Here is a 20,082-nt window from a genome sequence, read left to right as displayed (position 1 = left end):
GGGAGGATCCCACATGGCGCGGAACAACTAGGCCCGTGAGCCACAACTACTGAGCCTGCGCATCTGGAGCCTGTGCTCCACAACAAGAGAGGACACCATAGTGAGAGGTCCGCGCACCGCGATGAAGCGTGGCCCCCGCTTGCCACAACTAGAGAAAGCCCTCACACAGGAACAAAGATGCAACACAACAAAAATAAATTAATTAATTAATAAAATCCTACTCCCAACATCTTTAAAAAAAATTTAAAAAACGGATATGCCCTTGTTAAAAAAAAAAAAAAAGACAAAAAACAAAACCCCCACAAAATTTGTAAAGTAGAGGACATTGTAGCTATGTATTTCATGTCTACAATATTTAGAACATACAGGACATTTTAAAAAGGAATGTAAAATAAATCAGTACAAATTAATTATCTTGAAGTTTTATATAACTCTAGCTTTATAATGTAATTTTTAAGGGAACAGATTTCAAGATCCACTAATTATTTTGTTACTGGGATCAAAAGTCCTTCAGGAATTCTTCTCAGAATGGACTTGGGACATGCTCAATGAACATCTTTCTTTTTCTACAGCATTAAAGCAGCTTTGGCATCAAAACCTTGGATTTGAGGTTGAAACTTATCAAAGTGTTTCTGAAACCCCCAGGTCAACTCACCAGAAGCCACTGCAAAAACACCATGGACAAAGATATATAGAAGCCTCAACTGCCCAAGATTCTATCAAACAAAATACCACTGAAACAAGAACATAATAAGAAAGTATAAAATACACAGGGAAACTCTCCATCATTGGTGAGAGTTAGACATAATAGGATGGTTAAAACCCCCAAGAACTTCAGATAACAGGAAATCTAAAGAGAATATAAAATAACTCTAAGGCAATTGAAAACACCAGCCATTATGAATTAGAAAAGAACAAGAAATTGAGAGAAATAGGATACTAAAGAATAACTAATGAATACCTAAAGACAAATAATAAAATTACTGAAATTTAAAATTTAACAGTTTTATAACCACCAGGTCAGCAAAAATTAGAAAAGCTGCCAATTATAAGTGTTGGTAAGGATGTGGAAGAATGGAGAATGGAAACTCATATACTCCAGGTTAGAAATACAAATAGGTACAACCACATGGAAACAAATTGCTATTACCTAGTAAATGGAGGATGTTCATACTCATTTATCCAAAGCAATTCTGCAATTCTACTCCTAATCAAATACCTTAGAGAAACCCTTGCTTTCTACAATAAGATTTGTACAAGAATTTCTATACAAGTATAATCAACAAGAGAATTGAAAAATTGTGGTGTATTTACACAACACAATACTATACAGTAAAGAAAAAGGAATAAACAGATATCAATATGAATGGATATCAGGAAAAAACACTTTAGAGGAAAAAGTCAAGTTGCCAAACAAGGTATGGCTCCTTTTTATAAAAAGTCAAAAATGTGTAAAACTAGTTACTCTATTATTTAGTCATAAATATGCAGTGACTTTTTTTTTTTTTTTTTTTTTTTGCGGTATGCGGCCCTTTCACTGTTGTGGCCTCTCCCATTGTGGAGCACAGGCTCCAGAAATGCAGGCTCAGTGGCCATGGCTCATGGGCCCAGCTCCTCCACGGCATGTGGGATCTTCCCGGACCGGGGCACGAACCCGTATCCCCTGCATCGGCAGGCGTACTCTCAACCACTGTGCCACCAGGGAAGCCCAGTGACATTTTTAAAAGTCAAATAATATTAAGTTCATGAAGAGATCAAACTTTGCCTGATTCCAAAATAAAAAATATACAAAAAATTATATTTCAAGGGAAAAATAAGTTTATTAAGGTATACTTAAATAAGTCTCATTTCCATTTTGTCTCTACCTGTACCCATTGTCTCCTGTAGCTGATCTTCTTTTGGGGCGATGGGGGTAGTTTCTAGTTTATGCCTCTGGCATCTTATACACAAAAGGCAGCATACTATATCTAACATTTTATTTATCTACTGTATCAATTAGGGCTCTCCAGAGAAACAGAACCAATAGGATACATAAAGTGGGGAGGCTGAAAATTCAGGAAAGAGTTGATGTTACAGGCTTGAGTCTGAAATCTGCAGGACAGGCCAGCAGGTTGGAAACTCAAGCAGGAATTCTATGTTGCAGTCTGGAGGCAGAATTCCTTCTCTGAAAACTGTGTTTTGCTCCAATGGCCTTCAACTGACTGGATGAGGCTCACCTGCATTGTGGAAGATAATCTGCTTTACTCAGGGCCAACTGACTATAAATGTTAATCATGTCTACAAAATGCCTTCACAGCTACATCTAGACTAGTGTTTGACCAAACAAGTGGGTACCACAGCCTAGCCAAGATACCATATAAAATGAACTGTCTCATCTACCTACCTTCCTATCATTCTTACTTTTCCATTTGACAATATAGCTTGGAAATGTTTCCATATCTGTGGTCATGTATGTCAGGTATTTTCCTTCATTTTTCAGATGGCAGCTTAACAGTCCACTGTATAGATATATCATTTATTCAACCAGATGGATCTATTCTTTTGTTTCATAATTATGGTACAATAAAAAAATCTTGCACATATGTTGTTTTATATTTGTTCCAGCATATTTTAGGAATAGATTCCTAAAATTCATTTCTCGATTTGCCCTTGAGAAAACACATAATTTTCTTTGTTGTCATCAAATTTCCCCTCCATAGGGGTCAGATCTATAAGCAATCTGCCCAGCAAAGGGTGAGGATGGAGTGGGAAAGGGGAATAGGTGAAGGTACCCAGGATTTAACTTGGCAGGTAAGGCCTACACTGTTGATTTGGTGGAACAGCAAAGATTTTTAAGAAGTGGCAGCCTTTGATTACCTTCTCACTATCTTGCTCTTCTAATGCATAAACTGTGCTCTAACATCTGGTTATCACTGTATGCTCATGTTATGTGTCAACAATTACATGTCTTAAAAATTGAGAAGCAACACCATCAGATGTGTTTGAGGAAAGAGTCTATTCTTTTGTTAGCATTGTAGTGACTCTCTCATCATTCCTTAGGAGCTGTCATAAATGGTCAGCAGGTTCACACTCAGTACACAGTGACAGAGTCACCCTCCCCCAATGGGTCATCAAGTTTGGACACTGAGTTCCCTACACAACCGTGGCCAGCTGAACTTTATGGATGTTCTTTGGCGATGACCCAAAGACACATAGGACACCCAGATCCTTGAGTAAAATCAGGGAGAGGGAAGGTGACTCAAAACTAAGCAGTTGGAAAGGTGGGTCTCAGAGTTAAATTCAGTTTGACACAGAGAAATGAACTGATGTGCTATTTCTTATACTGAGGTATGTGAAACAAAATTCATACACATTACACATAAATGAATTTCAACTATGTATTAGGGAATAATTCATCTAATAATAAAACTATAAGTTCCCAATTTTCTCCAAACCTTATTTTTAAAAGAACTTTATTTGAACTATTAAATATATGTTTGATTTCAGCAGAAAAGATTAAAGCAGAAGAGGACAATTTGTCTCATATATGGCATGACAATTACATTTCCGACCTGGCCAAGCAGTTGTTCCACTTAGAGACGTGGAAGGACTTAATGATCTTTCAAAGCCCCCTGGAATACAAAGAATGACATCTTTGCAAATATATTTCAGTGCAAGGTTTTTGTACCAAATGCTGAAGCTAGACGGAATTGATACCATCTTTTCAGTAGACATTATTCCACCAATGCTTTCTATTTAAGAAATAGAAATGGCTGGATGCCCCATGCCAAACAAGTAGCAAGACAGGAACACAACACCACCCATTAGCAGAGAGGCTGCCTAAGATCATACTAAGTTCACAGACACCCCAAAACACACCACCGGATGCAGCCCTGCTCACCAGGAAGACAAGATACAGCCCTACCCACCAGAACACAGGCACCAGTCCCCTCCACCAGGAAGCCTACACAAGCCACTGAACCAACCACACCCACTGGGGACAGACACCAAAAACAACAGTAACTACGAATGTGCAGACTGCAAAAAGGGGACCCAAAATACAGTAAGTTAAACAAAATAAGAAGACAGAGAAATATGCAGCAGATGAAGGAGCAAGGTAAAAACCCACCAGACCAAACAAATGAACAGAAAATAGGCAGTCTACCTGAAAAAGAGTTCAGAATAGTGATAGTAAAGATGATCCAAAATCTTGCAAACAGAATAGAGAAAATACAAGAAACGTTTCACAAGGACACAGAAGAACTAAAGAGCAAACAAACAATGATGAACAACACAATAAATGGAATTAAAAATTCTCTAGAAGGAATCAATAGCAGAATAACTGAGGCAGAAGAATGGAAAAGTGACTTAGAAGATAAAATAGTGGACATGACTACCACAGAGCAGAATAAAGAAAAAAAGAATGAAAAGAATTGAAGACCGTCTCAGAGACCTCTGGGACAACATTAAATGCACCAACATTCGAATTATAGGGGTCCCAGAAGAAGAAGAGAAAAAGAAAGGGTCTGAGAAAATATTTGAAGAGATTATAGATGGAAACCTCCCTAACATGGGAAAGGAAATAGTCAGTCAAGTGCAGGAAGCACAGAGAAGTCCCATACAGGATAAATCCAAGGAGAAAAACATCAAGACACATATTAATCAAATTATCAAAAATTAAATACAAAGAAAAAATATTAAAAGCAGCAAGGGAAAAACAGCAAATAACATACAAGGGAAACCCCATAAGGTTAACAGCTAATCTTTCAACAGAAACTCTGCAACAGAAACCCTAGAAGAAGCGACTGGTAGGACATACTTAAAGGGATGAAAGGGAAAAAGCTACAACCAAGATTACTCTACCCAGCAAGGATCTCATTCAGATTCGATGGAGAAATTAAAACTTTTACAGACAAGAAAAGCTAAGAGAATTCAGCACCACCAAACCAGCTTTACAACAAATGCTAAAGGAACTTCTCTAGGCAGGAAACACAAGGAAAAGACCTATAATAACAAACCCCAAACAATTAAGAAAATGGAAATAGGAACATACATATCGATAATTACCATAAATGTAAATGGATTAAATGCTCCCACCAAAAGACACAGATTGTCTGAATGGATACAAAAACAAGACCTGTATATATGCCATCTACAAGAGACACACTTCAGACCTAGGGACACATACGGACTGCAAGTGAGGGGATGGAAAAAGATATTCCATGCAAATGGAAACCAAAAGAAGGCTGGAGTAGCAATACTGATCTCAGATAAAACAGACTTTAAAATAAAGACTATTAAAAGAGACAAAGAAGGACACTACATATTGATCAAGGGATCAATCCAAGAAGAAGATATAACAATTGTACATATTTATGCACCAAACATAGGAGCACCTCAGTACAGAAGGCAAGTGCTAACAGCCATAAAAGGGGAAATCAACAGTAACACAATAACAGTAGGGGACTTTAACACCCCACTTTCACCAATGGACAGATCTTCCAAAGTGAAAATAAATAAGGAAACACAAGCTTTAAAAGGCACAGTAGACCAGACAGACTTAATTGATGTTTATAGGCCATTCCATCCAGAACAACAGAATAAACTTTCTTCTCAAGGGCTCATGGAACATTCTGCAAGATAGATCACATCTTGGGTCACAAATCAAGCCTTGGTAAATTTAAGAAAACTGAAATTGTATCAAGTATCTTTTCCAACCACAATGCTATGAGACTAGTCATCAATTACAGGGAAAAACTGTATAAAATACAAACACACGGATGCTAAACAATATGCTACTAAATAGCCAAGAGATCACTGAAGAAATCAAAGAGGTAATCAAAAAGCATATAGAAACAAATGACAATGAAAACACGATGACCCAAAACCTTTGGGAATGCAGCAAAAGCAGTTCTAAGAAGGAAGTTTATAGTAATACAATCCTACCTCAAGAAACAAGAAACATCTCAAATAAACAACCAAAACTTAAACCTAAAGCAATTAGAGAAAGAAGAACAAAAAACCCCCAAAGTTAGCAGAAGGAATCATAAAGATCAGATCAGAAGTAAATGAAAAAGAAATGAAGGAAACAATAGCAAAGATCAATAAAACTAAAAGCTGGTTCTTTGAGAAGATAAACAAAATTGATAAACCATTAGCCAGACTCATCAAGAAAAAAAGGGAGAAGACTCAAATCAATAAAATTACAAATGAAAAAGGAGAAGTAACAATTGACACTGCAGAAATACAAAGGATCATGAGATTACTGCCAGCAACTCTATGCCAATAAAATGGACAACCTGGAAGAAATGGATAAATTCTTAGAAAAGCCCAACCTGCCAAGACTGAACCAGGAAGAAACAGAAAATATGATCAGACCAATCACAAGCACTGAAATAAATATGTGATTAAAAATCTTCCAACAAACAAAAGCCCAGGACCAGATGGCTTCACAGGTGAATTCTACCAAACATTTACAGAAGAGCTAACACCCATCCTTCTCAAACTCTTCCAAATTATAGCAGAGGGAGGAACACTCCCAAACTCATTCTACGAGGCCACCATCACTCTGATACCAAAACCAGACAATGATGTCACCCAGAAAGAAAACTATAGGCCAATATCACTGATGAACACAGATGCAAAAATTCTCAACAAAATACTAGCAAACAGAATTCAACAGCACATTAAAAGGATCATACACCATGATCAAGTGGGGTTTATCCCAGGAATGCAAGGATTCTTCAATATATGCAAATCAATCAATGTGATACACCATATTAACAAGTTGAAGGAGAAAAACCAAATGATCATCTCAATAGATGCAGAGAAAGCTTTCAACAAAATTTAACACCAATTTATGATGAAAACTCTCCAGAAAGTAGGCATAGAGGGAACCTACCTCAATATAATAAAGGCCATATATGACAAACCCACAGCCAACATCATTTTCAATGTTGAAAAACAGAAAACATTTCCTTAAGATCAGGAACAAGACAAGGGTGCCCACTCTCACCACTCTTATTCAACATAGTTTTGCAAGGTTTAGCCACAGCACTCAGAGAAGAAAAAGAAATGAAAGGGATCCAAATCGAAAAGAAGTAAAGCTGCCAGTGCAGATGACATGATACTATACGTAGAGAATCCTAAAGATTTCAGCAGAAAACTACTAGAGCTAATCAATGAATTTGGTAAAGTAGCAGGATACAAAAGTAATGCACAGAAATCTCTTGCATTCCTATACACTAATGATGAAAAATCTGAAAGAGAAATTAAGAAAACACTCCCATTTACCATTGCAACAAAAAGAATAAAATACCTAGGAATAAAGCTACCTAAGGAGACAAAAGACCTGCATTTAGAAAACTATAAGACACTGATGAAAGAAATTAAAGACGATACAAACAGAGAGAGAGAGATACCATTTTCTTGGATTGGAAGAATTAACATTGTGATAATGACTGTACTACACAAAGCAAGCTACAGATTCAATGCAATCCCCATCAAACTACCACTGGCATCTTTCACAGAACTAGAACAAAAAATTTCACAACTTGTAAGGAACACAAAAGACCCTGAAGAGCCAAAGCAATCTTGAGAAAAAAAAAAATGCAGCTGGAGGAATCAGGCTCCCTGACATCAGACTATACTACAAAGCTATAGTAATCAACAGTAGCTGTCTGTAGTATCATACAAACAGTATTGTAATGGAACAAAAACAGAAATATAGATCAATGCAACAGGATAGAAGGCCCAGAGATAAACTCATGCACATATGTTCACCTTATCTTTGACAAAAGAGGCAAGAATATACAATGGAAGGAAAGACAGCCTGTTCCATAAGTAGTGATGGGAAACCTGGAGAGCTACATGTAAAAGAATGAAATTAGAACACTTCCTAACACCATACACAAAAATAAACTCAAAATGGGTTAAAGACCTAAATATAAGGACAGACACTATAAAACAGAGGAAAACATAGGCAGAACACTCTATGACATAAATCACAGCCAGATCCTTTTTGACCCATGTCCTAGAGAAAGGGGAATAAAAATAACAATAAACAAATGGGATCTAAAGAAACTTAAAAGCTTTTGCACAACAAAGGAAACCATAAACAGGACAAAAAGACAACCTTCAAAATGGGAGAAAATATTTGCAAATGAAGCAACTGACAAAGGATTAATCTCCAAAATATACAAGCAGCACATGCAGCTCAATATCAAAACAACAAACAACGCAATCCAGAAATAGGTGGAAGACCTATATAGACATTTCCCTTAAGAAGTTTTACAGATTGCCAACAAACACATGAAAGGATGCTCAACATCACTAATCATTAGAGAAATACCAATCAAAACCACAATAAAGTATCACCTCACACCAGTCAGAATGGCCATCATCAAAAAATGTACAAACAATAAATGCTGGAGAGGGTGTGGAGATAAGGGAACCCTCTTGCATTGTTGGTGGGAATGTAAATTAATACACTCATTATGGAGAACAGTATGGAGGTTCCCTAAAAAACTAAAAATAGAACTACCATTTGACCCAGCAATCCCACTACTGGGTATATACCCAGAGAAAACCATAATTCAAAAAGAGACATGTACCATAATGTTCATCACAGCACTATTTACAATAGCCAGGACATGGAAACAACCTAAGTGTCCTCTGCCAGATAAATGGATAAAGAAGATGTAACAGGGCTTCCTTGGTGGCGCAGTGGTTGAGAGCCGCCCTGCCGATGCAGGGGACACGGGTTCATGCCCCGGTCTGGGAAGATCCCACATGCCGTGGAGCGGCTGGGCCCGAGAGCCATGGCCATTGAGCCTGTGCGTCCAGAGCCTGTGCTCCGCAACGGGAGAAGCCACAACAGTGAGAGGCCCACATACAGAAAAAAAAAAAAAAAAAAAAAAAAAAAAAAAGATGTAGCACATATGTACAGTGGAATATTACTCAGTCATAATAAGAAACGAAACTGAGTTATTTGTAGTGAGGTGGATGGACCTAGAGTCTATCATACAGAGTGAAGTAAGTCAGAAAGATAAAAACACATATATATGGAATCTAAAAAGAAATGGTCCTGATGAACCTAGGGGCAGGACAGGAATAAAGACACAGACGTAGAGAATAGACTTGAGGACACAGAGAGGGGGGAGGGTAAGCTGTGATGAAGTGAGAGAGTAACACTGACATATATACACTACCAAATGTAAAGTAGATAGCTAGCGGGAAGCAGCTATACAGCACATGGAGATCAGCTTGGTGCTTTATGACCACCTAGAGGGGTGGGATAAGGAGGGTGAGAGGGAGGTGATATGGGGATATATGTATACATATAGCTGATTCACTTTGTTATACAGCAGAAACTAACACAACATTGTACAGCAGTTATGCTCTAATAAAGATGTTAAAAAATATTCTTGCTATGCTGAAACCCACACTTTTGTTCGTAAGACAGATATTAATCAAATATAACCCTACCCTTGAATGCATTAAAAAATTGGGATGGGCTTCCCTGGTGGTGCAGTGGTTGAGAATCTGCCTGCCGATGCAGGGGACACGGGTTCGAGCCCTGGTCTGGGAGGATCCCACATGCCGCGGAGCAACTAGGCCCGTGAGCCACAACTACTGAGCCTGCGCGTCTGGAGCCTATGCTCCACAACAAGAGAGGCCGCGATAGTGAGAGGCCCGCGCACTGCGATGAAGAGTGGCCCCCACTTGCCACAACTAGAGAAAGCCCTCGCACAGAAACGAAGACCCAACACAGCAAAAATACATTAATTAATTAATAAACTCCTACCCCCAACATCTTAAAAAAAAAAAAATTGGGATGAGTGACCTTTAAAGAAAACAGTTAGGTTGTATTTGACCATGTAAAAAACAAAACTGGCCCAATAGTAGATATCGGGAAAGCTTCCCTAAGTAGGTGACACTTGAGCTGAGATAAGTTTAAGTAGTACATTAATTCTCTCTTCCAATTTAATCCTCACAACAACAGGATGAGATAGTGTTACTGTTATTCCCTATTTCGACATTAGGGAAACTGAGACTTACAGGTTCAAGAACCTTCTCTAGTTCTCAGAGCTGATAAGCAGACGGATTCATACCCAGGATTCTCCAACTCCTGAGGTCACCTGCAATGTACATACAGTGTGGCAGTGTTTCTCAAAGCATGAGCCCATTAACAGGCAACATCAATCTCACCTGGGAACTTGTTAGAACTACAAATTCTCCATTCCTACCACAGCCCTGCTGAATTATTTTGTAAATGGTTTAACCACTTAAGATTGGCGTTTATGTTTGTTGTAAGAAATGATTTACTTGAACTACAAAATATTATACGAAATTGAATTTGCTCACTCTGGCTGCAGATTAACCCAACAGCCTACTACTCTGTAAAATTCACCAGATGAGTATGGACATAATACACCATGCCACATTCTGGGGAGGCAGGGTGGGAGTACTTTACTTTCTTAAGTAAAGGGCATGTTAACTGATTATCCTCTCCAGCTGTAGGAATGACTTTAAGTTGCCAATGGTAGATTTTGGTAGACTTGCTCAAACCAATGCAAAGCCTCCTTTCACATCAACTCACTTGCCTCCCCTCTTTTCAAAATTGTGGGTAGCATCCTGATGATTCTCTTTGGAATTTTGTTGATCTTGGTCACTGTGGTTATCTTCTCAAGGTGCATTCTCCCTTCTCATGCTCCCCCTTCCTTCAAGGTATCTAAGCCTCTCTCCTGTACCCTAGGAGCTGTGAAAGAAGCCTACCCCACCCCTCCTTTAAGGGTAGGGCATGGGACTCGGGCATAAATTCATCAGGATATTCTCATCTCTGATCAACCAAAATCACACCAATAAGAGGTGAGGCATGGTTTGCTGAAATTTTAAGGAAAGCAGCTTCCTTGTTCTTGGCAAAGCATCTGAAAGAGACCCTTTCTCTCACTGTATCTGAAAGAGGAAGGCTGCTGTCCCAGGAACTGTTGGCAGCTTTATTTTGAGCACAGAAAAAATAGTGCTATTTTTTTCATATTATTCTGGTATGAAATAGTGCTAAGGGGAGAGATGAAGTGATGTAGACAGGTCCTTGATGGTATCATTGAAATGCTGAATCCAACTAGCCCTAAAAGTCACTTCATCTCTAGATTTGCCAGTTATTTAAGCCAATAAATCTCCTTTATTGTTTAAGTCAATCTGAACGAAGTTTCATCTTATTTGTAGCCCTAATACATCCTAAATGATATTGATGATTCCATTAAGCAGGGCAACTTGGCAATGTTCAAAAGCCTCCAAAATGGATGTACCCTCGGAGCCAGCAGTTCCTAAGGAAATAGTTGAACAGCTATAAAGATTTACAAGTACAAGCCTCTTTGCAATATTCTTTAGACTAGTCGAATACTTAAAATGACTTAAATTTCTAATGTGCAGCTAATCAAATAAATTGGAGTATAACGATACTGATGAATACCATGCAGCCATGGAAACTGATAAAGAAGGTAGTGACACATACTTGGCAATAAAAGCTGTACTTCATATAGAAAGTAGAAACAAAAATACAAATGATAGCATGTTTTATTAATACATTTAATTTTTTTAAAAAACACAAAACAGTAATGATCCTTGTGCCTTTCTGAATTCTAAGTATCGAGAGCTTTGCATACATTATTGCACAGCTTTTCAGTCCTGACTGCATCACAGTCATCTAGAGAACACTTGAGAAAAAGCAGGACAATCCAAGGCAGCACAATGAAGTCCAGATCTCCAGATCTCTGGGGAAATGGGGCGCATGTTATCCTTGGGCCAACACTCTTAGTATTATTTGTATAGTAGTTGTATTCCTTGTACAGTTAAGGAAATCTTAGAAAAGTTAAGTGACTGGGTTCCTGTAATACAGAAGAACCCAAATTCTACTCAGGCCTGTCTAACTTAGAAAATGATGATCTTGATGATGATATTGAAATATCTTTTAGTGAATGAGGGTGATTAAGTGAGGAATTTGGGTGCCATAAAAAAAGACCAGAAGACACACAGAAGTGTTATGTCTCTGGGTGGTGAGATTACAAATAATTTAGATTTTCTTTCTTGCAGGTTTAAAATGTCATTTTTAATGCTCACGATGCCTTTGTAGTATAAATATAGTTACAGGTGTATGTATGTATGCATATATTTATTTACATGTACATGTAAATATGCGCATATATACACATACATACATGACATGTCAGGGTCACTGCTGTGTCATCCACCATCATTTCACCGCTCTTCTAAACCTATGCTCCATCTCTTACTAGCTCATCCCTAGAACTGCTGTCTAGAATATCACCCCATCTTCTGAGAGAATTATGTTGCTTCTGAATATCAAGTTTCCTCCTATCCACAGTTTCTCAAAACATTAGCTATGAGTTGCAAGGTAATATTTCCATTTGTATTGAAAATAACCATCAAAAAGCATGTAGCACAATTATTAGAGAAATGCAAATCAAAACTACAATGAGGTACCACCTCAGACTGGTCAGAATGGCCATCATTAAAAAATCCACAAATAACAAATGGCGGAGAGGTCGTGGAGAAAAGGGAACCCTCCTACACTGTTGGTGGGAATGTAAATTGGCGTAGCCACTATGGAAAACAGTAGTATGGAGGTTCCTCAAAAAACTAAAAATAGAGCTGCCATATGATCCAGCAATCCTACTCTTGGGCATAAATCTGGAGAAAACCTTAACTCAAAAAGATACATGCACCCCCATGTTTAAAGCAGCACTATTCACAATAGCCAAGACATGGAAACAACCTAAATGTCCACTGACAGAGGAATGGATAAAGATGACGTGGTACATATACACAATGGAAAATTACTCAGCCATCAAAAAGAATGACATAATACCATTTGCAGCAACATGGATGGACCTAGAGATTACCATACTAAGTGAAGTCAAGTCAGACAGAGAAAGACAAATATATCACTGATATGTGGAATCTAAAATATGACACAAATGAACTTATCTAGGCAACAGAAACATACAGCCATAGAGAACAGACTTGTGGTTGCCAAGGTGGAGGTGTGTTGGGGGAGGGATGCTTTGGGAGTTTGGGATTAGCAGATGTAAACTGTTTTATGTAGAATAGATAAACAACAAGGTCCTACTGTGTAGCACAGGGAACTATATTCAATATCCTTGGATAAACTAATTGAAAAAGAATATATATATAACTGAATCACTGCTGTACAGTACAAATTAACACAGCATTGTAAATCAATTATACTTCAATGAAATAAATTTAAAAGAAAAAACAAGCAGCACAAGAATACTACGGTTTACCAAAGAACTAAGGTTGCTAACAAAAAAAACGATCACATGTGAATCAGAGGCTAGCTCCTAAATCCAAAACACACCCATTTGAAAGTTAACCATATAGTCAAATAAATTATTTTCATATTATTTAAAACAAATGAATGTTGTTTCACTGAACTTTTTACAAACTTGATTTAGCAAAATCATGTTCTATGTTAACATAGCTTCAGACAAGTTTTCCCCTCTGATTTCATCCTAGTTTCTTAAGGAAATACAGAATGTGCTTTCTCAAGGAGAGGAACACCTCATTCAAAACAGCAATGCACTATTTTCAACTTTCTCACAATACAATTTTCAGAATTCTTGCTCTGATGGTCAGTCCTACCAGATATATTTCCCTTAAAAATTTCTCCATGGAGAATTAAGAGATACAAACTATTATGTATAAAATAAGCTACAAGGATATATTGTATACCACAGGGAATATAGCCAATATTTTATAATAACTATAAATGCAGTATAACATTTAAAAATTGTGAATTGCTGTATTATACACTTGTAACTTGTATAATATTGTACATCAACTATACTTCAATAAAAACAAATTTTCCCATGTATATTATTCAAAAAGTCCATTGCTTATAAATACAGACCCGTGGACCTATAAGGCCCACTGCCTTCCCTCAGCAGGAGCTGCTGTCCTAAATGAACCCTCCTGGCAGCCTGCCCTGCTCCCACCCACCAGGCTCCACACGTCCCTGCTTCAACAGAGAAGCCCCATCTCCTGTGCAACGTTTCTTTTGAAGAAAAGTTATGTGAGTAAAAACGTTTGAAAACAGCTCATCAGAACCAACTCCTTTATTTATCAGATGAGGAAAAAGTAGCTCACAGTGTGTCACAGCTCATGGAGTACAGCTTCCTGCATGATGAAGAACACCAGGCCCCAGGCCCCCTGACCCTCAATCCAGGACAGTGAGTGTATTCGTTTCCATTGCTGCTATAACAAATTAGCACAACCTTAGTGGTTTAAAAACACCACAAGTTTATTATCTTACACTTCTGGAGGTCAGAATTCTGACATGGGTCTCACAAGGCTGTGTTCCTTCCTAAAGGCTTCTAGGGGAGAATGTCTTCTTGCTTTGCTCAGCTTCTAGAGGCTGTCTGCTTTCCTTGGCTTGCGGTTCCTTCCTCCAACTTCACTAGAAGCCAGTGACATTGGGTCTAGTCCTGTTCATGCTGCTGTCTCTCTGGTTCTCTCTTCCATAGTCTTATCTCCCTCTGACCACAGCCAGGAAACGTTTTCCACTTTTGAAAACTCATGGGATTAGATCGGGCTCACCTAGACAATCCAGAATAATCTTCCCATCGTAAGGTCCTTAATTTAATCACATCTGCACAATCCCTTTTGCTATGTAAAGGGACATTCATAGGTTCTGGGAATTAAGATGCTGACGTCTTTGGGGAGCCATTATTCCACCTACTACAGTGAGTATCATTATTTTCTGTCCTAGCAGGACTGACAGACACAGCACACTCTTTAACACCAACTTGCCAAGGCAATGATTCCCAAGCATAGAAATGCACACCCCCAGAGAAGTCCATAAGGATGGGGGTAGAGATGAAAGAGGAAAACCATTTTTTAAAGGTTTTCGGGGGTTGGCTTTGTTTTATTTTTTACATCACAGATGCCCTCTATTACACACATGGGACAAACACTTAACACAGTGATTATACCAACATTCCTTTTTGTATATTGTCATAGAGTTTAAATTATATGCAAGAGACATTTTACTACTATGCGGTATATAACTAAGGCAAGAAAGGGAGATTAGGAGTATTTCTCTTTAAAAAAAATGTCATGTAGATTTTAATGTGACAGCTCAGCAAGTTAGAATTTCAGGTTGCACACTACCACATATAATTTATCTCAGACCCGTCTCATGCAAAATGTGAACGTTATTTCCAAGACAACACATGTCCTTAAAGGCTGAGTAACAGGACAAAATTTTTTGGAAAACAAACTGGTAACTCAAGTTCCTGAGGGCAAAAATGTCGAGCCTCTTAGTCAAATAGTCCCTTTGCACTAGCAAGTTGCTCGAAGCAATGTCACAGCCCTGAATCAAGGGGTCTGGTAATTCCTAACAGGAGGTGAAAATCCTCCAGGAACTCTGGCATCTCTGCTGCCTACATGCGCTCCACACAGATCTTGGCTGTGCTGATCACACTGACAGAGATGTGACATTTATCGTCAAAGCCGCCCTTCCTTGTCCTACCTTCAAATTTCTCGTTCTTTCACTCTCAATCTTCCTTTTAAAGCTTAGTGAGCATCCTTCAATCACAGAAAATGATGTCAGTCCCGCTCTTCAGTCAAACACAAGGAGGTTTAGAGAAGGTGAGATTACGCTTCAAACGATAACATCATACATTCATGACATTTCTGGAGAACCCCAGAGGACTTTTTATTTAACAAACATACACTGAGGACCTACTATTTAGCTAATTTCTGGGCAGTAGGTCTTAATCTGGGTTACACCATAGTATCACCAGGCACAGTTTTAAAAGAATACATTGATGCCTGTGTTCTACCTCTAAGAGTCTGATAAAATTGTCTGCGATAAGACCTGGGTGGCTCAGTAAGAATGCAAATCCCATGGCTGCTGTACACACCCCCTCCTTCCTCATGAAATTATTTTCTAGCGGAGGGAGGTGGGCCCCAGAAAGAAGAATATGAATAAACACCTCAGGTCAGGGTTAGTGGTTCTCAGAATACACTTTGAGTATAAAAGTGATGGGTGACAAAGAATTTTAGGGCAGCAGACAAGGGATGAACTAGAAGGTATGCTCATTTGAGACATGGAATCTTTGAGGGACGATTACAGGGTCAAAACAAAGACAAAAACATAAAGCCTGGACTTTACAGAATGAACTAAAAGTAAACAGCAAATCTGGAACCCAAACCCAGAGATTCTAACTTCTATACTGTTTCTCTCCATACTGAAAGCAGCCTTAAATGTTGATAGTAACTCTTGCAGCCTGCCTACAAGACAGTAGTTCTAAAATGCTATCAATAACTTCAAGCTTTGCCATCACTTAATAAAGATCATTTTCTAAGCCATGCCCTTTCCAGACTGGTTTGTTCCTTATAGACCCTGCAGCTGAAATTTGGACTCTCTCTCATTAGAAGTCACTGAATGTGCAGTGTCCGCATTCTGTACTTCTTCATGAGTAGATACATGAATAGATACCTGAATACATGAAGAGAATCATGAATAGATACAGGGAAAATAGCTAACGAGTTGCATAGTTGGGGCTTTCTATAAGAGTTTTGATTAAAAAGTGTGTATGTTGGGCTTCCCTGGTGGCGCAGTGAGTGAGAGTCCGCCTGCCGATGCAGGGGGCACGGGTTCGTGCCCCGGTCCGGGAACATCCCACATGCCGCAGAGCGGCTCTGCCCGTGAGCCATGGCCGCTGAGCCTGCGCGTCTGGAGCCTGTGCTCCGCAATGGAAGAAGCCACAACAGTGAGAGGACCGCGTACCGCAAAAAAAAAAAAAAAGTGTGTATGTTATTTTAAGGCATTGTGGGTATTTAAAGCATTGCAGAAATTGCTATTTGAAGAAAACGTGAAAGAACAAAAAGTCAAAGAAAAGTTGACTCCCGTCTTTCAACTTGATTAAAACTCAGCTTAACCCTTAAATTTATTCCCCAGGCTAAATAGAACCAGGCTAATTTTAACATCAGAGCCTGAAGTCTTTAATACAGTACACTATCTCTAGCTTTCTTTTTATTCCTGGGCACAATTTCTGAGAGGCAAACTGCTTGTTCCTGGCACGTCATAAGGACCGAAAAGATCATGACCTTTGCTCTCATCTTCATTTGTGAAGCATTAAGCTAAATTACTCATTGGCTGTATCCAACACACCTGTAAAGGGAGTTTAGTTACAAAGAAAGCTTCACTTACTTTGCATCTGATCTTTATAAATGACCTTTCAGTCTTACTCTGCGATTTCCTCTTTTCCTAAAGGAAAGAAAAAAAAGGAAGCCACTTGCCTAAGGGGTGACCTACCTGTCAGTTCAATGTTCCCTAGCTTAACTTAGTAGTTTTTTGTTTTTTTTTTTAAGTTTATTTATTTATTTTTTAAATTAGTTTCTGCTTTATAACAAAGTGAATCAGTCATACATATACATCTGTTCCCACATCCCTTCCCTCATGCATCTCCCTCCCTCCCACCCTCCCCATCCCACCCCTCCAGGCGGTCACAAAGCACCGAGCTGATCTCCCTGTGCTCTGCGGCTGCTTCCCACTATCTATCTACCTTACGTTTGGTAGTGTATACACGTCCATGCCTCTCTTTCGCCTTGTCACAGCCCACCCTTCCCCCTCCCCATATCCTCAAGTCCATTCTCAAGTAGGTCTGCGTCTTCATTCCCGTTTTGCCCCTAGGTTCTTCATGACATTTTTTTTTTAAATTCCGTATATATGTGTTAGCATACGGTATTTGTCTTTCTCTTTCTGACTAACTTCACTCTGTATGACAGACTCTAGGTCTATCCACCTCATTACAAATAGCTCAGTTTCGTTTCTTTTTATGGCTGAGTAATATTCCATTGTATATATGTGCCACATCTTCTTTATCCATTCATCCGATGATGGACACTTAGGTTGTTTCCAGCTCCGGGCTATTGTGAATAGAGCTGCAATGAACATTTTGGTACATGTCTCTTTTTGAATTATGGTTTTCTCAGGGTATATGCCCAGTAGTGGGATTGCTGGGTCATATGGTAGTTCTATTTGTAGTTTTTTAAGGAACCTCCATACCGTTCTCCATAGTGGCTGTACCAATTCACATTCCCACCAGCAGTGCAAGAGTGTTCCCTTTTCTCCACACCCTCTCCAGCATTTATTGTTTCTAGATTTTTTTTTTAATTAGTTTCTGCTTTATAACAAAGTGAATCAGTCATACATATACATCTGTTCCCACATCCCTTCCCTCATGCATCTCCCTCCCTCCCACCCTCCCCATCCCACCCCTCCAGGCGGTCACAAAGCACCGAGCTGATCTCCCTGTGCTCTGCGGCTGCTTCCCACTATCTATCTACCTTACGTTTGGTAGTGTATATATGTCCATGCCTCTCTTTCGCTTTGTCACAGCTTACCCTTCCCCCTCCCCATATCCTCAAGTCCATTCTCAAGTAGGTCTGTGTCTTTATTCTCGTTTTGCCCCTAGGTTCTTCATGACATTTTTTTTTGTAATTCCGTATATATGTGTTAGCATACGGTATTTGTCTTTCTCTTTCTGACTAACTTCACTCTGTATGACAGACTCTAGGTCTATCCACCTCATTACAAATAGCTCAGTTTCGTTTCTTTTTATGGCTGAGTAATATTCCATTGTATATATGTGCCACATCTTCTTTATCCATTCATCCGATGATGGACACTTAGGTTGTTTCCATCTCCGGGCTATTGTGAATAGAGCTGCAATGAACATTTTGGTACATGTCTCTTTTGGAATTATGGTTTTCTCAGGGTATATGCCCAGTAGTGGGATTGCTGGGTCATATGGTAGTTCTATTTGTAGTTTTTTAAGGAACCTCCATACCGTTCTCCATAGTGGCTGTACCAATTCACATTCCCACCAGCAGTGCAAGAGTGTTCCCTTTTCTCCACACCCTCTCCAGCATTTATTGTTTCTAGATTCCTTGATGATGGCCATTCTGACTGGTGTGAGATGATATCTCATTGTAGTTTTGATTTGCATTTCTCTAATGATTAATGATGTTGAGCATTGTTTCATGTGTTTGTTGGCAGTCTGTATATCTTCTTTGGAGAAATGCCTATTTAAGTCTTCTGCCCATTTTTGGATTGGGTTGTCTGTTTTTTTGCTATTGAGCTGCATGAGCTGTTTATAAATTTTGGAGATTAATCCTTTGTCAGTTGCTTCATTTGCAAATATTTTCTCCCATTCTGAGGGTTGTCTTTTGGTCTTCTTTATGGTTTCCTTTGCTGTGCAAAAGCTTTGAAGTTTCATTAGGTCCCATTTGTTTATCTTTGTTTTTATTTCCATTTCTCTAGGAGGTGGGTCCAAAAGGATCTTGCTGTGATTTATGTCATAGAGTGTTCTACCTATGTTTTCCTCTAAGAGTTTGATAGTTTCTGGCCTTACATTTAAGTCTTTAATCCATTTTGAGCTTATTTTTGTGTATGGTGCTAGGGAATGATCTAATCTCAAACTTTTACATGTCCCTGTCCAGTTTTCCCAGCACCACTTATTGAAGAGGCTGTCCTTTCTCCACTGTACATTCCTGCCTCCTTTATCAAAGATAAGTTGGCCATATGTGCGTGGGTTTATCTCTGGGCTTTCTATCCTGATCCACTGATCTATCTTTCTGTTTTTATGCCAGTACCAGACTGTCTTAATTACTGTAGCTTTGTAGTATAGTCTGAAGTCAGGGAGCCTGATTCCTCCAGCTCCGTTTTTCGTTCTCAAGATTGCTTTAGCTATTCGGGGCCTTTTGTTTTTCCAAACAAATTTTGAAATTTTTTGTTCTAGTTCTGTGAAAAATGCCATTGGTAGTTTGATAGGGATTGCATTGAATCTGTAGATTGCTTTCGGTAGTAGAGTCATTTTCACAATATTGATTCTTCCAATCCAGGAGCATGGTATATCTCTCCATCTATTTGTATCATCTTTAATTTCTTTCATCAGTGTCTTATAGTTTTCTGCATACAGGTCTTTTGTCTCCTTAGGTAGGTTTATTCCTAGATATTTTATTCTTTTTGTTGCGATGGTAAATGGGAGTGTT

This window comes from Mesoplodon bidens (genome assembly GCF_964165515.1).
Source record: "Mesoplodon bidens genome assembly, chromosome: 4".
Taxonomy (NCBI): domain Eukaryota; kingdom Metazoa; phylum Chordata; class Mammalia; order Artiodactyla; family Ziphiidae; genus Mesoplodon; species Mesoplodon bidens.
This window is presented reverse-complemented; position numbering follows the sequence as displayed.